General features: G+C 40.2%; 1 long non-coding RNA gene across 1 annotated transcript in view; it reads left to right on the plus strand.

The window, feature by feature from the left end:
- The window catches only part of LOC132072903 (uncharacterized), a 135,302-nt gene that overhangs the window by 68,386 nt on the left and 43,336 nt on the right, over nucleotides 1–23,580 (plus strand). Inside the window, exon 2 of the long non-coding RNA XR_009418429.1 lies at nucleotides 4,275–4,409. This is a non-coding gene — a long non-coding RNA (uncharacterized LOC132072903). The remainder of the gene's footprint in view (nucleotides 1–4,274; nucleotides 4,410–23,580) is intronic.

The raw sequence follows: 23,580 nt of genomic DNA on the forward strand, positions 1-23,580 counted from the left end.
AAGTGGATTTAGTATCTATGTCACACTGAAAGGCTCTAGCTGCTGTATTTTAGTCCTTAAAAATTACTATTTTCCTGTAAAGTCTGTCCATAATACTAGGAGCCTCAAAAACTTCAGACTACAAATGGTTTAGTTTATTAGATACTAATGTTACTCCTATAGATGCACTGTTACTTTTTTTTGAATGAATCCAGTATTTGTACCTGTCCAGATATCTAGAGTTGAAAAATTGACCATAAAATTCAATCCACATTGATATCTAGCCTTCAAAATATTATTTATACAAATTACTTTGACAGCCATAATACATTTGGCTACAGTCATTCTCTTTATTCCACACTGGATGCCTGCTTCTAAAAGGAAAACACTGCAGAAGTTCTGCAGGGGAATAGAAAAATAGGAATTAATCCATTGGATAAGGCAAGTTGGAAGGAAGGAACATGAGGATTTCTTGGTACTCTGTAATTAAGTATTTGCAGTCATTATGGAGAATAACTATTGTAGGCATATTTTGGTTTGAAACTGAATTTCCTCTGTGGGCTTTAGGAAGTACTGGCAGCTTAACACATTTGGGACTTGGTACCAAGAAAGTAACAGAGATTGAGGAAGTAATGAAGTGTTGTAACAATTGGAAGCACAATTATGTTTTTAATTACTTTGCACAATGATTTTAAACTACTGGAGCAATCCATGCTTTAACAGCTCTCCCATTTCTATGGGATTAGGTGTTAGGCATGTCTAAAGTAATTTTGCAGTCAAATGTTGCAGGTGTTAATTAATGTGAGAATGATCAAGTTTTGCTTGTGTACTCAGCAGAGGCCTAAGCTCATACCAAGACAAATTAGAGAAAGCTAAGTCAAGCTTAGCACAGCCAACTTTACAGCTGCTCATCTGCAGCTCAGGCCCAAGGCATCCAAATTGTACTATACAACCCAAAGAGCAGTAAAAGGGAGCCACCAGCACAAACATTGGATTGGATGCATTCATTTTGCTGTCACATGTACTTACATTGCAATGCTTGTGCACTTGGCTTGTGCAGCTTTCTGTCATCGTTTTGTTTCTCATTACAGGGCTGCTGAAGAAGCAGGCACTGGTATATTTCAGTTTTTCCCTGATGGTCCCAGCCAGTAACTTAAATACTTGCTTTCAGATTCACATTTTTCTGGTTAGACTCCCATATAGAAACATTCCTCTTTACTCCATAAACTATGTCAGTGAGAGATAAAGCTCCTCTCAAGGGAAGACTCTTGAGAACTCCTAACACAGATCTTATCTAAGCAGCTTCTGAAGTATTTGCCCATAAGAGAGCTTTTGCATGTTGTTACCTCCTCTTTTAAGCAAAAATCAACAAGAAGAGGAAATTGATAGTTGGGTCAGTTGCTCTTCCTATGTGAACTAAGTGCTTGTGTGGAAGAGAGAAAGAAGGATGTGTTCAATGTATGAAGGGAGAGTAGAATATCTTCAGTAAAAATGCCAGCAGTTTATGAAATCTGGCCTTCTTTCTGATGTGTTTCAGAGGGGTTAAAAGATGAAGGAGAATACTTCCCTGTAGTATTAAAGAGGGGAACTTTTAATTCTGAGGAATTTGGAGAGGATTATGGATGCTGTGAGTGATTGGCTGATGGCCTTTCATGGAATTAAATGTTCATCAAATCTAGGTTGCTGGGTTGCTTCAAGAGGGATTTCAAGAAAGAAGTTTCTAGCCCAGCAATTTGTCCAGTGATTCATCCATGTAAAATCTGACTAACCAGATTTCAAAAAGGGAGTTTTGTTATCCTCTTATTCTGAGAAATCAGGAGAAAATACAATTTTATCTCAAGTTAAAGGAGAATCATAGTGTTAGAAGAGCCCTGAGAGTTAGCCTGGGAAGCTTTTCCCAGGGTCTGAGGGATGGCTGTGGAGCCACCTATGCTGATCAAAGGACAGGCTGTCTGGTGGGAAGAGCAGAGCTGAGCACACAATGCCTTCTCCCTAGCTGATGTGGTGACTCACTATCTGCAGCTTAGCAAACTGAAATGGCTCACTGCAGGCTTGGAGGAGGACCAGTGCTGGCACAGGGAAAGTGCAGGGCCACAGTTTGTGATGGACAAAACCAAAAAATCAGGAATGTGACAGCAAGTGATTAGATCAGCCCAGGCTAACTTGGAATCAGAGGTTTGATTTTCCTAATTTTTTTCAGTGTTTTGACTGATTCCATGCCTTGTACATTCCCCAGAGATTTCCCTCCCTGTCCTGGTGGGCCCCCTGTTTTTCAGGCAGCACCACATGGCTCTGGCTGAGCTGCATTGCTGGTGCTTTCCACCTCCTCAAAGTATGTATGCCCTGCCAAACTGCACTGGAGTTACAAGCTGTTTGGCTAAGCCTACTTCCAAAACTGAAACAAAGCATCCTCAAAGCCATGGTTTTTTCTAAGTAGACAGCTTTGGGTCTCAGATGTGGCACATATAGAGAAGCAGTATGGAATTAACAGGAGTCTGTTGCTGGGTCTTCAGTCAGGTTCACAGGAGCTGCCTTGAAGTGGTGCAGCACCAATGGAGATTTTCCTGCATAAGGTTTTGGACACATAGTTGGAGTTGCCATCCTTGTTATTTCTGCATGTTCTCTGCCAAGCTTCAGTAATCCAAATCCCTGTTCAACTGGGGGTCTTGAGGGCTTACACTGTCCTTACTTACATGACCAAGAATGACATCTATGGTGGTTTACAGTTCCCAGCAATTCAGATAGCAGTCCAATGGAATAAATATCCCATGGAATAAATAAATGATGGGCTTGGGGAAAAAATAGGTGCATGGATGCATTTCAGATGTTACTTGTGTTGCAGTTAGAGAACCAGTTGTTCACTGTCAGTAGAATCATGGAATTGTAGAATCATAGAATTGTGGAATTGTAGCATCACAGACTCTTAGAGTGGTTTGTGTGGAAGGAACATTAGAGATCACCTAGTTTCAACCTCCTGCCACGGACTGGGATGCCTCCTGCCAGCCCAGATTTGCTGTTTGCCGTGTGGGACTGCAGGCCTTTGCTGAGCCTTGGGTAATGACAGTCTGACCTGAGAGATGGTGGGCAGCCCTTGAAACTCCCTTTGTCCAAAGGTGGGATTTGAAATGGATGATCATTCCAAACTACCTGCTGTGGTTGTGGAGGTGACCCCAAGGTTGTGGGTAGAATGGTTGCCTGATCAGGGTGCTCAACTCCTCTGATAGTGCAAAGGGAAGTGTGTGAGTCAATGACTATCACCAAAATGATGCAGATTCTTTCAGGGTTTGGCAAGATTTGGCTTAGTTTGTGGATTTCACAGCAGCTTTGCCCAGGTCCCTGCATGCAGCATGTGGTAGTGGCCTGTGCCAGTGAACGTGTCAGTCTGTGGTTTGGTTCTGCAACCTTTTCCAATGAACATTTGACTGTTAGCTTTCAATTTACATGATTTAAATGTGATATATACACAAATGCTTTGCACTGTGCTCTTTCCTAAAGGATGCTCAAGATGGTCTGTAAGGATTCTTGACTGTAACACACATGTGAAATATGTACATATGGGACAAAATTAAACAATAGACCCTCTCTTCTTGGCAAAAAAAAAGTACATGTATCTAACGTGTACCTAATTAACTCTGAAAAATCTGTATTACTGTAATGCAAACTCCATAATAAAATTCTTGGTCTTCAGCCTCACTGAAGAAACATATACAGAAAATTAGCTCTACCTTTTATTTTATGATACTATTTCTTTGTTAAATTCCATTGTTATGAGGCTTATTTTTCTACCAGTAAAGTAATAATGATATAAAGGTTCTTGTGAAACACTGTCTCAGGTAAATATCATTTATTCCCTCAAAAGAGATGCTGTGGTTTATTTTAATGGAGCAACATCTGCTCATTCAGAATTGAGTTCCCTGAACAACAATTAATAAAAATATTGCCACTAAATATGCCTGGCATATTTTTTATAATAATAACATAAACTTGTACAACTGGGGAAAACAGGAACAAAATAAGTGCTCTTGTCTGCTTCCCCCTTTCCCCCACCCTGAGAGTCTCTTAACAAAGAACTTCACTAGATAGGTTTGTTTTTTTTTTGTCTGAATGCCTAAACACTGATAATTCATTTTGCTGGGCAGACTTGATATGTTCTAAATAGCAATGACTGTGGGAAGATCTCTCATTGTGTGATGATATGGAGTCAATAATCCAAAAGCATTGTACTAAGATGCTGCAGAGCCTGAGTACACAGAAGAAAGTCCTAATGCATGCTTTCTTATCTTGTTCCTCACCAGCAAAATTCCCTAGCCAAGAGAGCAGGTCACTGACCCTACACCGGTCAGCACACAGCAGATCCTCATTCTTTAGAGGGGATTTGGAGATTTGGGAATACAAATTAAATCCCTCAAAGTGTCATAGGAAGAAGAACGGTGAGTGTTGTCCCTTGTGGCATTTTTTTTTTTTTTGTTATTTTGGGGGGTTTTTTTAGTATTATAAAAATATTAAGTTGCATTGCACTCATTTTGGACATCAGTTGGTAGGGTATTCTTAGGTTTGGTTACCATTTATCCTGTAACTTTACTCCTGGACATTGATGGCAAAGAGGTTTGCTATCTCATATAACAGCTAAACAAGACATGCTAACAAGCTGATGGTAGAATATTGTAGGAAGTATGTTTTTGGAAACAATTGAATATATTCATCTTATCCAATGATCTTAGAACATATTTTGTCTGTTGACAATTAAGGAGAATTACAAATTGTACTGTTCTCTTTTTTTTTCTTATTTCTCTATGGGCTTCTGCGGTTAAAGAGAAAGGGAAGACTGGGTGGATGCTTTAATGTCCCTCTATTTTTAATTTATCTGGCTGTGATTACTACTTTTAGTGACACCTTTTCCCATTATATTTACATGTCACTTGATCTAGGACTGACAGCATCTCTACAAAGGTCACTCTCTAAAAGACCATGCTGAAATTTAACTTCCCTAGAAGCATGCATCTTTACTGAAAGGGAGCGAAGTGGTGATATTTTGGGGGGGTAGCAGGTGGGAAGCTTTTTTTATTCCATTATGAAGGAAAAAGGATTTCAAACAGTTGAAGCTGCACAACTGTTAACAATGCAGACTATAAAAGAGATAGAAATCAGCCTACACACCAGACACACAGATTGAATTCTTGCTGCTTGTCATGTAACCAGAGATAAGAGTATTTTCCAGTGACTCTGATAAAATAAATGCTGCCATAATGATTCTGAGCGAGACTCATCCAGATGTTGCAGACTTCTCGCTGTGGTATTTATTCATAAATCTTGTTAAAATATAATCAGAGAAAGCATGTCTCAATTAAAGCCATCAAAACTCTGCGACAATGTTGGTGCAAATGCAATAATAATTCTAATATGTTGACACAAAATTTGTGCAGTAGGTTACTGGCATATTTGAGCCTACTAATTAGAGCTTACTAATTAATACAAAACTAGTTTCTTACAAGTGAAAGAGGACATGTAAGTTCCTCTGTACATGAAGGATTATGATTATGCCCTATTTGCCTGTGTGCATATGACTGCTGGGACTTGCACAATGCTTAAAATTCTTAAAGATTTTCATATTTATTAACTTGTACACATGCTCATAACTTGGATCCCCCACTCAGTCTATACAATTGTTACCTGGTTCTGGTGCATGATATAATTTCATTCAAGAGTTTTGTTGTGTAAAATAATTAGAGAAGCATATGTAGATGAAACGGAGTTTTTGTGAACAATTCAGAGGACAAAACAACTTGCATAAACTAGGGTATCTTAGTTTCACTCTTCTTTCAAACACTTGACTGCAGCCATAGCAGCCTGCTTTTCATTTCCCTCTGGTGAGCTGTATTTAAAGAAGCAAAAAATACTTTAATTCCACATTTCCTTCTAAATAATCTGCTGCCCTGCTGTAGGAATACCACTCAGTTACCACTGGGAGAGGATGGTTCTGAGCTGATGATTCTGTTAGGATGTGATCACGCCATGACAGATTTAACTGTGAAGCTTTAAGACTACTTGTGAATGCCAAAAGGAAACAACTTAGCTTGAAAATGGTAACATCATATGTCAAATATAATTTGGAAGCAGAAAGAGCGCAGGGATAATTCTTGACGTTTAGGCTCAACGTTAAAGCTGGATGAGCTTTTTGGGGACTGAAGTACTGCAACAAAAGTCTTGAGGATACTTACAAGTTAAGGCATGACTGGCCAAATGTATCTTAGCAAGCTCAGGAGCATTCAGAGTAGCTGGATGGAGGGAGGCTAAGCACACTTGGTAATTTGACATGCAGTGGCTTGCTGCTCCCCAGTAACTTATTTGTGACTGACACTGTGGTGAGACAAGTTAGGACTCCTGCTAAAAATTTGTAGCAAGCCTGATAGAAACAAATTCTCACACTGCAGGACAGAAACCACAATGCTAAGGCTTGTAAGCTGCAAATTGATTCTATAAGGCCCAACTGTGCAAGCCCAATGGCTTTATCTTTCAATAACATTGCTCACGGTTGCAAATGGTTCCCTGGGATTCAGATATGTTCTGATTGCCTCACCCTATACCGGAGGGCTTTCCCATCAATCTCTGACCACTGGCAGGCAGCTCCTCCTCTCCTGTCACTACACAGCTAATATTTTCACACTTGGGGGAAATGTGCAGGAGAGGTGTGCTGCTGTTGAACTAATACCTGTTTACATCCTGTCTTGATTCTGTCCAGGCATCAGAAAATTCTCTTTGAGTCAGACTGGAGAACGTGAAACTGAAAATAAAAAGACATAAAACATGCCTAAACCGTCCAAATTACAAACTAAATCCAAGTTGCAAATTATAGGGGAAGGAATGAAATAAAACTGCACTCGATATAAATTCACTGATCTACAGTGTCTCTCTTCATGTACTCAGGGGAGTTAATTTAGAGTTTCCTCATGAGAGATTTTCCTCCCACATGCCCTACATCTCAGACTGTTTATGCAGAGAGGTCCTAGAAGAGAGTCTCAGGTATTTCACCTGATGACTCGCAGCCCTCCATGGGTTCCCTTCAGTTACCCCATTTTCCCTTCCAAAATACATTTACCTTTGAGTTATTCAGGGAATGTATTTTTAGCTTCTGCTGGTAAAAAGGACTCTTTCACTTTTTGAAGGTGTAGGTGCTACTTTTGCAGACTGGATGACGTTTCCTGTACTGGACTGGCCTGGGGTCATTCCTTAACTCTGAGATTTATTTTCATCTCCCTCACTCCCACGGTGAGCCAATTTGTATGCTTCAGTGTGGAGTGCCTCCATCCACTAACCCTGTCTTTCTTCATGCAGAAGCTGATGTAAAATATATGTAGCTCTTTTTTTTCTTTTGAGAGCAGATGCTTTAGGTGAAAAATAGGCTTGCAGTGATAGACTCTTCAAATCAATCTTTGGTATTCTAACACATAGCATTGAGCTACCTAGGTTTCTTTGTCTTTGCAAACCACACTGCTGGGCAGGAAAGTGCTATTCTCTGTGCTATTCCTAGCAAACCAGAGCACAAAGAGGCTAAGAAGAAATTCCTCCAAGTATTTCAACAATCAGTATTGTTTAAGTCACCTTCTGTGGCTGAATCAGTGTGCAGGCCACAAGTCTCTCACTGAATACCACAAGTACCCCAAACAGTCTTTGCATCTTAAGTCCTGTGTTTCCCAGGGCAGTCCTCATTCCACATGGGCACAGAATGAGCAGCTGTCTGTGCCTTCTAGACATTTCTCTGCCTGTGTTTTAAAAGTCCAAGAAGAGATTGAATGGGTTGGAGAAGCTTGTGTTCAAAAGTTATTGATTAACAGGCAGCCCAGTACCTAGTCCGTGTGTTGGGGATGTGGGGAGATGAAGGTTTGATGTCCAGCTCTCCTTAAAACATTCAAAACCTTTCAGCATTTCAAGGAGAATAAGAAAGACTGGCAGCTCAGGTACTTTATGGTGGGAATAACTCTCTCACAACTTTAATCTCTCTCAAAACATTTGAGCTTATGTTGGAGCGTGGATGGATGCTTTGGGAGGAGGTGGAAGATGCCCCATATGAACTGCTGTGTTTGCCATCTTATGGTCCTAAGACTTTGATGTCTGGATAACATTAGTGTGATATTTGTTGATGTCTAAGAGTTACCTCATCCATTTGGTTGGATTATAGATCTAGCTCGTTCTTAATATCTTGGTGTGGTGCTGTTTCCCATTTTCATGCTGAAGAGAAGAATTGTTTGCAAGCCTATCAAGATTCTGCTGGTTAAAAGCTATGAACTGTAATTTCATAACCCTTTATTGTCTCAAAGTGTGTATCTGAGGAAGCATTTCAGTAGGCTGAAGTGGTATTGGCGCATTGTCTAATGGATCTACAGCAAACATTGCTCCTCTGTGGAGGGCAATCTAAGGACTGTGGCCCAAAAAAAACAAGTAATAGCTGCAATGTAATCATGACCCGCAAGAGAATGAGTTTATGACAGGAATTACTACAGGGAGAAAAGAATGTTTTGGACAGAACAAATACTTCCTGAAGGATGGATGCATGGCTTTGTGCTTATGGTTGAGAAAGTTCAGGTTAAGTTTGCTGAGGGGGATATTTCTGCAAAATCTCTCTTGATGAAAGTCAGGTCCTTAATTTAAAAAGGCTGCCATACTGTCTGCAATCTATTTATCAAAGTAGGATGGAAGACAGTTCTCTTCAAATTTATAGCATCGTCAGCTTGTAAATGTATAAGTAAACTGAAGTAGAAAGTGTTGTGTTGTTTTAAAAACTGATTACTTTCTGGAAAAGACCTATGTCTCTGTTTGCTTGTCTCATTATTGTGACAGCATTTCTCTGATAGCTTGCTGCTGCCAGTCCTTGTTAGACAGGCAAACACATAGGTGCTCTGTGGGAGCTGCTGTGTTGTCCTCTGGATGGACTTTGTCCTCTGTCTTCCCAATTTCCCTGTGGTGGACTACTGCAAACTGAGAATTGGGAAACTCTAAAGGTGAGACTTGTAATTATGGCCTCAATTTTCATCTGTCAGAGAAGCACTGTAGTCTTCATCTGCCCTGGTGGGGGTCTATGTGCACTAACATTTGGATGTTTAAATAATCCAAACTACTGGCTGAAATCCTCTTTAAAATCACTGAACTGCCTTTGGAGAATGATCTGTCTGGTTCTATCACAGTGGTTGTCAAGTGACAGGCTCAGGTGTTTAAACTTAAGTGAAAGCAATGTCACTTATTTTACTAAGATCTTACTGGAAAGAGTTCTGACCAGGCATTGAGAACCAGATGTTCAGAGGAGCTCAGCTCTCAGGTTAGGCACTCAAGTGAGGTCAGTTTTTCCCTTTTGTTTATCTCCATGTAAACTAGAAGGAGCTCAGCAGAGCTGCAAAGTGAAGTTTTGTGATTTCAGTTCAATGCCAAAATAAAGCAATGTCAAAAATACAGCAATGACAAAAGGATCTGAATGTCTCAGGAAATTGCAGCATTTTAGCACCATTGATCTCAAGTCAGGGAAAGAGCTGAAATGCATCAACAGAAAGTACACAGAGCACAGGGGTCTTTTACTTCATTATTTTGCAGTGATAACAGAACACTTCAGCATTTATAAATTGTACTCTTGATTGTGTTAATCTCTTAGGGGCTGCAGGACTCATATGGAGGGGCAGTTCCAGAATATTTTGTGCCTCTTTATCCTCCATTTCTCACAGCCAAAATTAGCAGACAGGGCTCAAAACTCCTGTTTGTCTGTGGTCCTTTCCTCTGTTCTATTCAAAAAACAAAAACAGAACTGGACCTTTCAGAGTATGAGAACACCCACTGTGACAAAGAGGATAAGAAAAAGTGCTCAATTTAGTACCTCTGCCAGACCAACAGGTGAATTACTTGCTGGAAAACAAGCAAGGTGGGATGAGCTGTAGTTACAAATAAATATTGCTGGTGCTTTTGTGAAAAGTCTGGAAGCTTCTCATAGCACCTGCTTTTTATTATGCTGCTCTCTGAATATTTGACACATGGCCTGACTTACACAAGCACAATGTGTATTCTTTTTTTAAAGCAAACAAGCCTGTTTTATACAAGATACAAAATTATATACAAAATCTGCATCAATACAGTAAAAAAGCAAGGAGTGCAAAGTGAATTCAACCTTTGCCCCTGGCAACCGCCTTTCAAAAGAGATTTGATTCTTACACACACACACAGGAGTTTGGAGGATTCTTCAGCTCTAAGTTGGTTTGTGAGGGCTGTGAATCCCACCAAACCTCACCAGAGATGGGCCATGTTCATAGCAGCCCTTCCTTCACACATGCAGATGTCCTCAGCAGAAAGCTGCTGCATTAAATAATAGGGTACAGGATTTTTGGCACCTAGTAGAGGTGTGTCCCTCTGTCCTGCTGCTGGGGGGAAGCAGCCACTGAGGAGAGTGAGGACAGAGGACATGAAATTTGGAGTGAGCATCTCCTCTAGTCAGTATGGGAAGGGCTGGCAAAACCTGCCACTCAGAACCAGTTTTTCCACAGGATCTCTGGCTCCTTGGAAACATTGCATTTAAGAGAAGCTGAAGCCAGAAAGGGCTTTGGCCAGAAGAGTGAGATGCTGTTGCTTTTCCCCACACACACCATCAGCAGCTGGATATGCTGAATTTGCTGTGTGCAAGGCCACGGTGCAACAATAATTGTTTTCCTAATTACATGACAAGTTAGAACCTTTAAAAGGGGAAATGGATGCTTAGATATTGGGTGTAGCACAAGGTCTTGGTTCTAGCTTTTTCAAGTAGAAGAAGATAAACATTTGCTCCCATATAAAGCAATGTTTTAAATTCATGTACACTACATATAATTCCTTTGCATCAGTGGATATGTAAATTGTATCAGCCTATGAATTTCCAGTTTGGGGGGGCTGTCTATTAAGGTGATTTAGCTAATAACTTCAATTTATTTTTCACATCAGTGGTTTGGGGTTTTCCACAAGGTATTTCTATTCGATTTTGTGTTGTTTCCTTGAGTATTAATAAAAAATTATTTAGGCAATAAACTTGGTGGTGGCAACCTAATAAATAAGAGAGACCTTGTGAAGTGGTATTGAAATAGGAGACTTATTGTAAATTGCCTGAGCAACAACTTTCCCCTTCAGGTGCCAAAGCATCAACAAGTAGCACTAATTTATGTGGAGTAGCCATACTGCTGTAAGGTAAAGACAGGCTGTTTTGTCTTGCAAAAAATCCAATAAGATCTTGTCCCTTCTAAGAAACTGCTTTGGCACAAGTCTGTCATTCAACTGCTTGTCAGCTGTTTCTGAATTTGTGTTAGACGAGTTCTGGGAAACTGAGGTGCTGCACTTTTCCTCCCCTTCTTTCTTAGAGAAAGGCATGATGAAAGGGGGAAAGTGCACTGTGACAGGGTATGGCCAAAAGAGCTGCAGTACCCCAAAAATTGTGTTTAAATTCTAAGGTAGTGTGCACTTCCCTTGATCTAGAGGTCCTGAATTCCTCAGAATCACACCTAAAAGAAAAAAAAAAATTGGAATACAAATAAACAATTAGACAGTGATGTTTTCACCTGAAATGCTGTCTTCCCAGAGAGTCTTTTTCATGAAATGCTGCAATTAAGTGTTGGCTTAGTCCAAATGAGAGGCCTTTGCTATGAAGGTCAAAGCAAAAGGATTGGCCATGTTGCAAAGGGTCTGGAATGAGGACAGGACTGGCTTTCAGAAGAGTGGGTAGCAGGCCCATCCTGCTTTCTCATTCTCAGATGGTGTGCTGTTATCTAGTCAAGGAAAATTCTGGTGAGGACTTCCAGTGAGATTATCAGTGACATTTAGCAAATATTTACAGGTGGTTTTGAAGACAAGAAAGGACAAAGAGGCTTTTTTTTTTTTTAAGTGAGGGATTTAAGCCACTGTTTTTTTTATTCCAAATGGCAAATCTTCGGAAATTGTTCATGCCTAATGTGTGGAGTTTGTCTTTCTTCAGCATTTTTTTGCTTCATAATTATTTTCTACCATGGAAAATGATGGATTATTTATAAGATTGAGTCAAAAGGGTGTTTTACCTGTTTGTCCTGGATTCTGCTGGGACAGAGGTAATTTTCTCCCTGGTAGCTGGTACAGTGCTGTGTTTGGGATTTAGTATGAGAATAACATTGATGACACACTGAAGTTTTGGTGGTTGCTTGGCAGTGCTTACCCCAAGCCAAGGGCTTTGCAGTTTGCCATGCTCTGCCAGTGAGCAGGTGTACAAGAATCTGGGGAGGAGCATATCCAGGACAGCTGACCTGAACTATCCATAGGGATATTCCACCATGCTCACTGTATAAATTGGGAGCAGTTGGCCAGTGTTTCTACCTCACTGTTGGGGTCAAGCTGCCCTGGATGTCCTGGATTGGTCAGCAGGTGGTGAGCATCTGTGCTGTGCATAACTTTTGTTTCTTTAGCTTTATTTCTCTCTCTCCTTCACCTATCTCCACTATTATTATTATTATTATTACTATTACTATTATTATTACTATTATTGTTATTATCTTCATTTCAATTACCAAACACTTCTTGTCTGAACCCACCTGCTTTAGCCTCTTTTTTTTTACCTCCACAAGAGTGGAGGAAGACAAGCAAGTGGATGTGTGGTATTTAGTTGTTGGCTGTGATCAAACCATGACACTGCTGAAACTCTGATAGTAGGAATAATGCCTAGTTTTCTACTGATCCTAGATGTGACAAAGTTGAAAGTTAGTGCTGCTCTTTGAGGGAGCTGGTCTATTGAATCAAAAGTCCTGCAGGTTCTTTGAAAATACCTGCCAAAATTGCTTCAACAAGTATTTACATGGTGTGTGCATCAGTGGTTTGCACCCATGAATGAGATCACTAGTTAAACCATTAAAAATAGCTCTGTTACCAGGAGAGATATGTTTTTATATTCAAAAACAGTTTAAACTTTTTAACATTTGCTTTAAATTTCTTAAGACCACTCTCGTAATTCTCTGTGACATATCCACGAAGTGCTGCCCACCCTTTGGGGGGGCTAGTCCTGTTCAGGATGACTTACCAGGTGTCATGTTTTTATGATACATAATAGAAAATATTGCTTTTGAGGTAGGACTATAGGTCTGGCAGAAAGTTTGCTGTTTGCATCACAACTGTGTAAAACCATGGCTCCTGTGAGCCATGGATGAAGTTTTTGGATGAAGGAGTGCAGAGCAGAACCTGTGCCTAGCTCTGGACATCTTAGAGCAGCCCCAGTGATGGAAAGAGTACAAGAGGAGAGGCTGCTCTGGAGGGAGGGGGAAGTTGGAGCTGTTTGCAGCCCTGCACTACCAGAGCAGAGGAGGAAGAGCTTACCCCAGTGGCAGACATAATTTCCAGCCATGTCAACCAAGCTCTGACTACAAAGAGACTGGGAATCTGTGATCTGAGGCTTACACTGCCTTAATGTAACAAGCCTAGTGGAAAGTCTACAGCCATGGATGTGGCCTGTGGTGCTGGATGTCAAGAGAATATTTAGAGCCATAAATATTTCATTTGAGTCAGAATCCACAATGGAGTAGCCTGGAAAAGGGAGCATTTCTAAAGTGAAAAGAGAAGACATAAGGTAAAGATGAAAAGGGAAAAAAAATGTATTTTTAAAAATTAGGTAAAGGGAACAAGAGGATCTGTCTAATGATGAAAGCACAAACGACTTGAGAGTTCTGTGGGCTTGGCTTGAGAGGCAGAAAGAACAGCAGGATTTAAGAATGCCTTAGCCTAGCAAAGGCATGGAAAAGAGGTGACGGTGAGTTATTACACAAGTTTAGCAACACTGACTTGGTGGGACTTGTAATGGCTTGTGGGGAAGGGCAGCAGGGAAAGAGTGAGAAAGCTCTGCAATTAGCAGTGCCCTGTATGTGAAGATTCTTGTCTAGTCATGACTCTGCCCCATTTTCAGCTGCAGCTCTCATATCAAATAAAACAGAGTTGAAAAATGAAACATCCAGTAATAAAGATCTTTTTGTCCTCCTTATCTTGATCCTGGAAGTGACAGTCAGCTTTTGGGAAACTGGTAAGGAAGAACCACTTTGGTTTTGGACTGTTTCTCAATGTATTGCTGAGTGTCTAGAGTTGTATGTAGCTTAGAGTAAAATAATTCTTTTGAAAAAAATTAGACTGGGTGTAGTTTTACATCTCTTAGAGGCTGTTTTTGTTGTGGTGGCTGGTCATAAAACAAATTCTTACCATCTGAGAAGGGATATTTTCCCAACGTGGTTTTTACCTGTAGAAGATACTGGTTTCTGATGGTGGGGGGAAAACAGATTCATGTGCTTAGGGTATGCAGTGGCCAAATGTGGCAGTCTGAATGTAGCAGTGTGTCACACTGAGAAGGGTTGGTGGGGGACAGCCTGTGCTCTTGGTGCTGGATTTCCAGAGGTTTTGCCTTTAGTAAGGAGAGGATGAATTGTGAAGCTGAATTTCACATCTTTTATCTGAGTGGAGCACATATAATTATTCTTTGCATCTCAATCCGTCCTGATCATCTGCAATGTTATGTGTGCAGGGCAACACCTTTCTTTATAGTAAGAAAATGTTACCTAATTGTACTTAGGAGAAAAGAGTGAGAAACATGCAGATCCTGTAAAGAATTGTACCAAATTGCCATTTGGTAAATTGGAGATGCAAAATTCTGCCTGTCTCCTTCTGGACAGTCCCAGGTACTGGTTACCATTTCCCCTTGCTTTCCCCTTCTCTCCCCCATTATAGGACTGACAGGGGGAAGATTTCAGCCTCCTCTTAAACTGGTCATGCCTTTTGCACTTCTTTATAGTAATTGCATCAGTGAACATCCTGCCAGCCCTAGTTTATAAGTTCAGGGTATGAGGAAAAGTGTCTTCCTAATCAGCAATATCACTAGATGAAAGAGATTTTGAGGATGTCAGTTTGCACAAACTATTTTCTAGAAGAAAATTAGGAAAGATTCTGTTTAGTTGAAGTTCACCAAACTCCTCCTGGCCATTTCAAAAGAAACTTTTTGAGTCCCCCCCAAGTCCTTATATAACTGTTTCCCTTCCCTCCTTAAAGAGTATTTCTAAACTGGTTTTGTACTCTTAAATGAAAGCCAGAATTATTGTTTTGTTAAAACAGAATGGTTTTGGCACTGTGCTATTCCCTAGAATTCCATTTGAAAGAAGGTTTGATGGGATTTTTGTATTTGGTGGGAGAGTCAAGTGTCAGCATTCCATGCTGAACTCACACTGCTCCCTAAGGAGTGTCTGCAAGAGGGCTGTGTCTCACTATGGTTATCCTTCCTTACCAAAACCAGATGCTTCTTCTACAGGGAGAAAAAACAGTCAACACTGTTTCCAAATGTTCACTGTTTGCTTTCTTGAAAACAAGTCCCACTTGCTAAGTGACCTTTGTGGTAAATATTGACACAGTTAAGATCCCTGCAGTTTTCATTCTACACTGTGCATGTCTAAAAGAATATTGCAATTTAATGAATAATTTTCTATGGTATAATCTAGACATTGGGCCAGTTCTTAGTTTTTACTTGTTTACTGTGATAACCCTGCCATAGACTTATATTTCAAAGTAGTGAATGAGCCCAGGGTATATTTTAGGTTTGTTATAATAATATAACTGAGTTTAGTTATAATAATGTAACTTTCATTTACGACTATCTCACTCTTTTCTTGCAAATTCCTGCATAGATTTCAGGTCATCCAGTTGCCTTGTGTTTAAAAAAAAAAAAACAACCATTAGACTGACCTCATCCTTTCTGAGCCCTGTTTCTTTAGGGTTACAGGCTCTGATTTCATTGGACAAAGTAAATGCTTGCTGTTAAATAATTAAAGGCTTTTTTTTTTCTTAAACTAGTAGAGTACACTAAAATTTAGGCTCATTTCTGGCAAGTTTACCTCCTCTGTATCCTGGCCTTCCCTCAGGCACTTTAACAGTTCTGCATATTTTCAGTTTTTGGGATTTTTTTACTTTTATATTAATATATCTCTTTACTAATTCTCTAAATGCAAATATTCTCAGCATCAAGGAATGCTGCAAATAGCAGACCCTGAGCTGTGCAGTCACGCTGCCTTGTGTTTTCAGGAGTTGGTGTGTATGACTGCAAATACATCCTTTTCATCACTTTTGGGTCTCATAGTAAGCACTTCAATTGTCCATCTTCAGGAGAGGATGGGAAAATATTTGGGCTGCTTAGCAGCAGGAATCTTATCTTTGCTGTGAAGCTCAGTGATTTAGGAGATCTGAGTGCTATGTTTAGGAAGATAAATGGAAGCTTAGCAGTTTCTCTCTTCTACCTCCTCAACAATATTTGTCTCCACTTAAAGGTGTGAGCCAAACTGAATCTGTGAGGGTGTGCAGAAGTATTTCATCAGCAGTATTTGGATCAAAATACTGTGCGGGAGAGTTTTGCAGAGTAGCAGATGTATGAAATTATTCCTCTGCTATAATGTTTGCTTGATTACAATTTCTATCATATAACAAGAACAAAAATCAAAAAAGAAAAAGGCATATATTTTAAAAATGCCAGAAACTTTAAAAAACACCCAAATGCATTTTGAAAGGCATGCAATTAAAAGGCATGAAGCTCCTCTCCTAAAAATCTGTGTTAAACTTAGCTGAAGTTTGGCAGTCTTCAAGGAAGCAAGACACATTAAAATATAAAATATTTTCTGTCATTCCACTCTTGGGTTATAATGCACTTGTTAATCATGAATGACTTGTAGTTTCACTGTGGATGGTCTTTTTCTTTATTTGCATTCCTTAATCCCAAAATAGATACTTAAATGAGAAGCTCACACAAGAAAAAATTTGCTGTTTAGCAGCCAAGGCCAGCAATATCCTCTTTCAAGCACTCGTAGTTCCTGGAGACTTTGATTTCAGTTTGACTCTTGGGCATTTGGGATGCTGAACAGTGAGGCTTCAGGTCACTTCTGCAAACATAACCTGTGTTCTAAGTTCTTGTTGGTTAGATTGTAAAAGCAGTCTGAAAGCTTTTGTAGTTGACATTAATTAAATCTTAGGCTGGGAATTAGGAGTTGGGAGCTTTGCTCCTAAAATTGCCACTGACTGGCTTTAACAGCCCTTACCCCTTTTTGGTCTTGTTTCATTTTCCAGGCTTAGCTAATGAGACTATGGGGAATTCTGAGTTCCCTGTACTTACACGGAGCGCTTGGTCCTTAACACAGAGTGCTCTATTTTCAGCAGCTCCTCTGCATTACACAGGAATATAATGGTCCTGGTGAAAGCAATGGGGTGGAATTGTAGCATGGTTGGCTTGTGGAGCTCCTGGACATGCTTTCCCTTCTGCAAGATAACTCCTCCAACATGCATGTTTCATGCTTTCTTTCAGTCACCTCTTTCAATATGATTTTAAAAGAGGTTACATGACCAGCAGTCATGAGTGCGTGTGGGTAGTGAAAGACATGCTGCTGTGAGATAATACTTATTTTTGAGATAATAATATTGAAGTTCATCAACAAGGCTATTTTAGCTTTGTAATAAGTTGGTGTATTCATTCTAACTATTATAGGCAAGTATAAATGCTGGGTTGAAAGTCTCTTTGTCAAAGATACCTTTTGGAATTGCCTATTGCAGAAAGTAAAGAAGCCAAACTGAGAACTATACATTGCAATTATTCTTCATGAAATATTTCATTTTTAATACTGAAATATCTTGTGTTTTGCTTGCATTTAGCACTAAAAGATTACTTTAAAGTGACGTGTAACAACAGCCATAGGTTAATCTCATTTCTTTTCACTTGACTATAAAACAAAATATGACTGAGGGTTTACTCAAAGTATGTGTGGGATGTGCTCAGGTTATTTAGTTGTGTTTCCCAGGAAAATCAAAATCAATTGTTTGCTCATCTTTTATTATATGTTTTTCCTTATCTGATTAGCCAGATAACCTTGCTGTCTGAGTTTAAAAGACTATCACTGAAAATAGAATGAAAAAGGAAGGAAGGAGTAGAAGATAAGGAAGAAAGTGGTGTTTGCTGCTAGTTGCATTTTGCAAATATGTATATATAAGGGGCCTTTTTGGGTAGTTATCTAATAATGAAGATCTTCAGGGAGTTTTTCCCCTGTGTGTTAAGAAAGCATACTGACTGTTCTTGTCATACAGCTGAGCATCCATGTTGTGACATGTATTTAAGATGTGTTCAAATATACAGAGCATCCAAAAATCTGACCTTAATACATTGTTGTTTCTTTAAGAAAGTTACCACATCCATCTGCCATTGAAAACCAGACTGTTGTCCAAAGACTGGGGGAGCAAGAGGGAAGGAGAGAATATATTGAAGAGGAAAGTCATATTAATACCTGAAATGAGGAACATGGGCAGTGCAAAGAGAGCCAGTAGTGATGTTGACATTGAATAAACATTGAAAAAAATATTTCCCCCAAGCTAAAAGAAATTAGAAGTTTCAGAATTGTTTGGTGAAGAATGCAGTAAGAATCCAGTAGTAATTAATGAAAATATATGGATATATTAATTGTTTTGTTATGAAATCTTGGAAACCGGAAGATATTGCATAAGTGTCTGAAAAAGATGCTTCTAATCTCATCTAAAATGTTTGGATAGCTTCTGCCTTTAAAATACAAAGTAGGTGAGAGAGCCTTTTTTTGGTCTCACAGGTGTAATGAAGCAAGGCTTTTGGCTGTTCTACCTTGTAAATCAGAGCACTTCCCCATTTACAAGTGTATAAATATCCCTTATGCTATAGCTAACTGATGCTTTCCTCCCCTTTATGTTTAAATAATGCGTGTCATGGGTATCTCGTTCTGCCTTTGGGAAGCTTCTTAATAATTTCTTTGCTCTGAAACAGAATTCACACTTTAGTTCCCTTGCTTCCATCCCAGCCTGGCTCCCATGGCATGCCCTTACCTATATTTTTTCCATCATACTGGTCCAGGTTATGCTGCTCAAACTTGACGGTATTTTATCAAACACACTGTCCTGCTGACTCAAAAATATTTGATTTGCTGTGGTGGCCCTTGGGCTTTGAAGAACAATATTGTTATTTCTTTTCCATCTACCTTGGCCGTTTTTAAAAAGGAGGCAAGAAAACTGACCCAGTAGCACGGCAGGTTCTCCACATATCTGGGGAGTAAAACAAAGGCACCACTTCCTCAGGAGCTTTCGTTTTCCTCATTTTTTTCTGTCTTCACTGTTTTCCCAGTAGCATGCTCATTTTTTTTCAATGGGAGTTTAGTGTTCAGCTTCCCCTTCCCTGCCATGAGTTTTATGCTTGTCATTTAAGAACTGACTTCCAAATCCCAGTACTTCATAACAGCTTAGTTGTCAGTAATAAAAATTATATTCCTTTAAAAAAAATATTGATGGCAACCAGAAACAGAAGTTTCATTTTGTGGCTATTTTCAGGTAATTCCTTCATAATTTCTTTCTTTCTGAGATTGACTTAGTGACTTTTGAACTGGCAGAAAGTGGTGATGTCTTTAAAAATACATAAAGCATCTAGACAAAGCAGCAATATGGGGCAATCCATAGTGGGTTAAGAGGTGTGGAGATTCCTTTAAACCCAGTGTTAAGTGCTGTGCAGTTCAGAGTATAAACAGAAAGAGCAGCTGGATTGAAGGGAAACTTGGAGTGGGGATACACACCACTCTAAAGCCAGAAACTCAGTGCTTTATTTCTGTTTCTTCACTGTGTTATAAATGCTTCAGGCCAAGGAAATGACTGGAAAAATTCCTGCCCCCATAAGCAGCAGTGCTGTAGACCCAGAGAGGTCCTCTGGGTATCTGTTCTCTGCCTTTCCACAGGCACAGAGCACTTTCCAGATGCTTTTACAGCAGCACTCACGTGAGGCAGCTGATGCTGGCTAGCCTTAGGTGGAGTGGGAGTCTGTACCTAGCCAGATAATGCATGTGGTGTAGAGGCAGCAGCAGCAGAGATGGAATTGGGCTTTCCTGTGTTTCTCAAGAGCAATAACCCACTCCTGTTTCCCCACCAAATGGCTCTCAGTCTGTGGTCTCCAGGCCTGGAATTAGAAAGGTGCGATCCCTGGCATGCATGGAGCTCTGGTGCAGGGTGGACAATTATTCTGCTGTGTATCCTACACGGAATGTCTGCCAAGTTCTCTGCACTCATTGACTTTCTGGCTGAGCTGGCCACATTTCAGATGCCAGTAGGAAATGAAGTTGTGTTCCTTGGTCAGTAAAAGAGCTCAAGGACCTGGTTTGAGTCTCATGTTATAGAAGGCAGCTGAATTCCTCAAAGCAGCCATCCTAGACAAGACAGGAGGCAAAATGGGGAGGCAGATGGAAGAAGGCTTCAAGTAAGAAGCAAAAACTTGGTGGTACATATTAGATACATGCCTCCTCCTCCCTCCCCTTATGCTCAATCACAGAAGGAACTGCTCAGAGCCAAAAAGAACAGTAATCCCTAATGCACTTTATAAATCTGGCCCTTCTGTATTCAGAAATAACACCCAAGCAAGGCTTTATAAGGAATGTGTTCCACCAGTTTTTAATAAAATCTGAGACCATAAATGTGCAACCCGTAGCAAAATTTTTTGTCAGCTCTCACTACTATAGACAACTCAGCAGGTAGAAATGTAGCTCAACTGTTCCATCCATGGTCCTCTCTCTAGCTGGAAGAATTTTGCTCATTTATAAATGTGTGGACAAACTCCAAATTTCCTTAGGAAGAATGAAATGTAATAGTAGGGGAGTATTCTTACTCATAGCCTAAGGCACCTCCGACAGTGACTTTTCCTAAGTACTTGGGCAATGTGCAACTAAACTCCTCCAGGTTGTCTGTAAGTCCTTTCTTATTTTCCCATACACTAATAATGTTCAGCAAAGCCTTTCATCCCTCTTTCTGAAATTCCTCACTTAATTCACTTGTGCCTTTTCTGTCCTTCCTCTTGGCTGTCCTGAAGCTGAACTGTGGTTGTTACCCTTGCCAATTGCAGTGAGGCTTCCTGGAAGCTGAACAATATTTATGTGGTTTCTACTTAACTGTGTACTTTTTAGATATGCTCAACTGAATTAGAAGCCAGTCATATTAAAAAATAAAAGTCATTTATGAAACTGGGAATTAGAGCCTTTTAAAATATTAAATCAAATCCCTATTCAGAAAGGGATGGAGTAAATATAATTTCATAACCAATAACCAAAAGGTGGAATTTTTTTCCACCATTTTTTAAGGCTGTTCTCCTGCTTCTTTACAAGAGAGGTGATATTTCTTTTCCACAAGAGAGTGTTTGTCTGTGGCAGTGTTCAAGGATTTTAATGATTTAAACATTAGACAACATGATATGTGATGGGACCTATTATTTCTCTTGGGTTGTCTTACAGGATTTTTGCTTCATTCTTTGCACATTTAATCTTCTATTCATTTTGGCTGAGAATATCTCTTGCAGATGTGTTTAAGTCAGTATTTGTGTCTGCTCTAGAAAGCACAGGAAAATGCCAGAATTTACTTCATGAACTTGAGTTATTATTGCTAGGGTGAAGTTCTGATGTCTCCTTTTGGTCCCTGAAACAGATGAAACTTTTGGATGCTGGTGGTTGGTTTCTCCAGAGATGTCAGTGCAGTGTTTCAAGGGGGACAGGGTGGAGGCTCATCTGGAAGATGGTATCTCCCTGTGAGAAGCTTTGAGATGGTACAGTATTGTGTGGTGCCATGGAAAAGTTGTGTCTGGATGGCAGAGGAATGTGCTTCCAAGTTATCCACAGGTGAATTGACTGAATTTTTCAGTACTTTAAGAGTCCAGAAACTGGAATTTTGTCAGACTGGCAGGTTTTATTTGAAAATATGGCATGGCATATTTTTAACTCTTGCCCTTTTCCTATCTACTGGTGGAATAAACATGTAAAGGGGGAAGCATGAAAAAGAACATGGAGGCAACTAAAAGAAGCAAGCATCCCATTACTGTTTTATATTTAAAATCCTTTCTTTTTAAGCCTGCCGTGTATATTCTTGGAACTGGGCCTGAGGCCTGTGAGCTGGGTGTTGGCAGCACTGCAGCTGACATCCTGCTCTATGCATCATCCTGCATTCTGTCTGTGCTAATCGGACACCCAAGTGTTTAAAGCCAAAGGGACCATTATCACCTGCAGATCACAAATGAAAGAACTTTGCTCAGTAGTTCCTGCACTCACCATTAACTGTGTAATGGAAGAGTTGTTAAGACAGAGGTGAAATACAGACCGTGACTTAGGAATTGCAGTAGGAAAAGAGAGCAAATCCTTTGGATAGACACAGGACTGTCGCTTGTATATATTCCTGTAAGCCAAATGTATGCATTGGAATGTGTTTCGACTGGAAAGTGTTTTTCCTAGAGCTGTAAAATGACATATAAAATAGGATTGTATTGCATAAATGGAAACATTAGGAGGCTTAGAAAGTCGTTTGGCAAGCACATGTGTGGAGTTTTATTTTATAGATCTTGCCAATGTTATTAGGAAGCTGACATCTAATAAAACCTAATTCCATAACATTAAAATACTCACTTATTTGCTATAGAAAAAGCTTCACTTTGTGAGAGAAAAGGATGGAGGGGAATGCTCCTGGTCACTAGGCAACATGTTGCCACATTTTTATATTAGTGCAAATGAGACATTTACCAGGTGAACATGGATGAAATATTGTGATTACTGGGGGAACTTTCAGCTTGAAGAAATTATCATATGCAGATAAAATACAAGGAGAATGGCAATGAGAGCATTATTCATGCAATGGGGAAGGTAAGCAGAGGCACATTAAACTCTTAAAGGCTGCAAAGCTTTCTGAAGAGTTACAGCCAGGCAGCCACTCCTGCCTCTACTGCAGAGTTCTGGTTCTGTTAGTTCTGGTCTTGTGGGGGGCAGACTACATAACAAAAGCTGGCCTGAAGATTTTGCAGATGAAAAGAAATAGAGAATTGACTTGCTTTAGCAATGGGCAAGTCCCTAGAGCAGGAGGTCTGGTTTGAAATCAAAGCAAATTGAGCTGAAGGGTAGTAAGTACTGTGTGAGGAGGTTGACCCAGCATTTCACAGAAACACAGAATGGGTAAGGCTGGAAGGGATTCCCCACCTCTCTTAGCAGCCTGATCCAGTGCACAGTTACATGCACAGCAAAGAAAGATCATCTTCTCCATGTTCAGGGGGACCTTCCTGTGCCGAGTTTCTGCCCATTGCCTCTTGTCCTTTTCCTTGGCACCACTGAGAGGAGGCTGGAAACCTCCCCTTGACACCTCCCTTTGGATACTCACAGACATTGATGAGGTCCCCTCCCAGTTATCTCTTCTCGAGGCTGAACAGGCCCAGCTCTCTAAGCATGTCCTTATAAGAGAGATGCCCTTAATTAATGTAAGAGGTCCCAAATTGCCTTTGTCACTGTCCACTGGACTCACTCCAGGATCTCCATTCCTCTTTTGTCCCGAGGAGCCCAGAACTGCACACAATGCTCCAGGTGAGACCAAGGTTGAGTGGAGGGGCAGGATCACCTCCCTCAACCTGCTGTCAATGCTCTTTCTCAGGCAGCCCAGGATACCATGGGCCTGCTCGGCCACCAGTGCACTGCTGGTTCATGGACAGCTTGTTGTCCAGATTCTTCCAAGAAGATCCCTGAAGAGGCTAATGCTAGCTCTCCTGAAGTCCATGGTTGTAGTCTT

This window comes from Ammospiza nelsoni, chromosome 4 (assembly GCF_027579445.1).
Source record: "Ammospiza nelsoni isolate bAmmNel1 chromosome 4, bAmmNel1.pri, whole genome shotgun sequence".
In the NCBI taxonomy this organism is placed as follows: Eukaryota; Metazoa; Chordata; class Aves; order Passeriformes; family Passerellidae; genus Ammospiza; species Ammospiza nelsoni.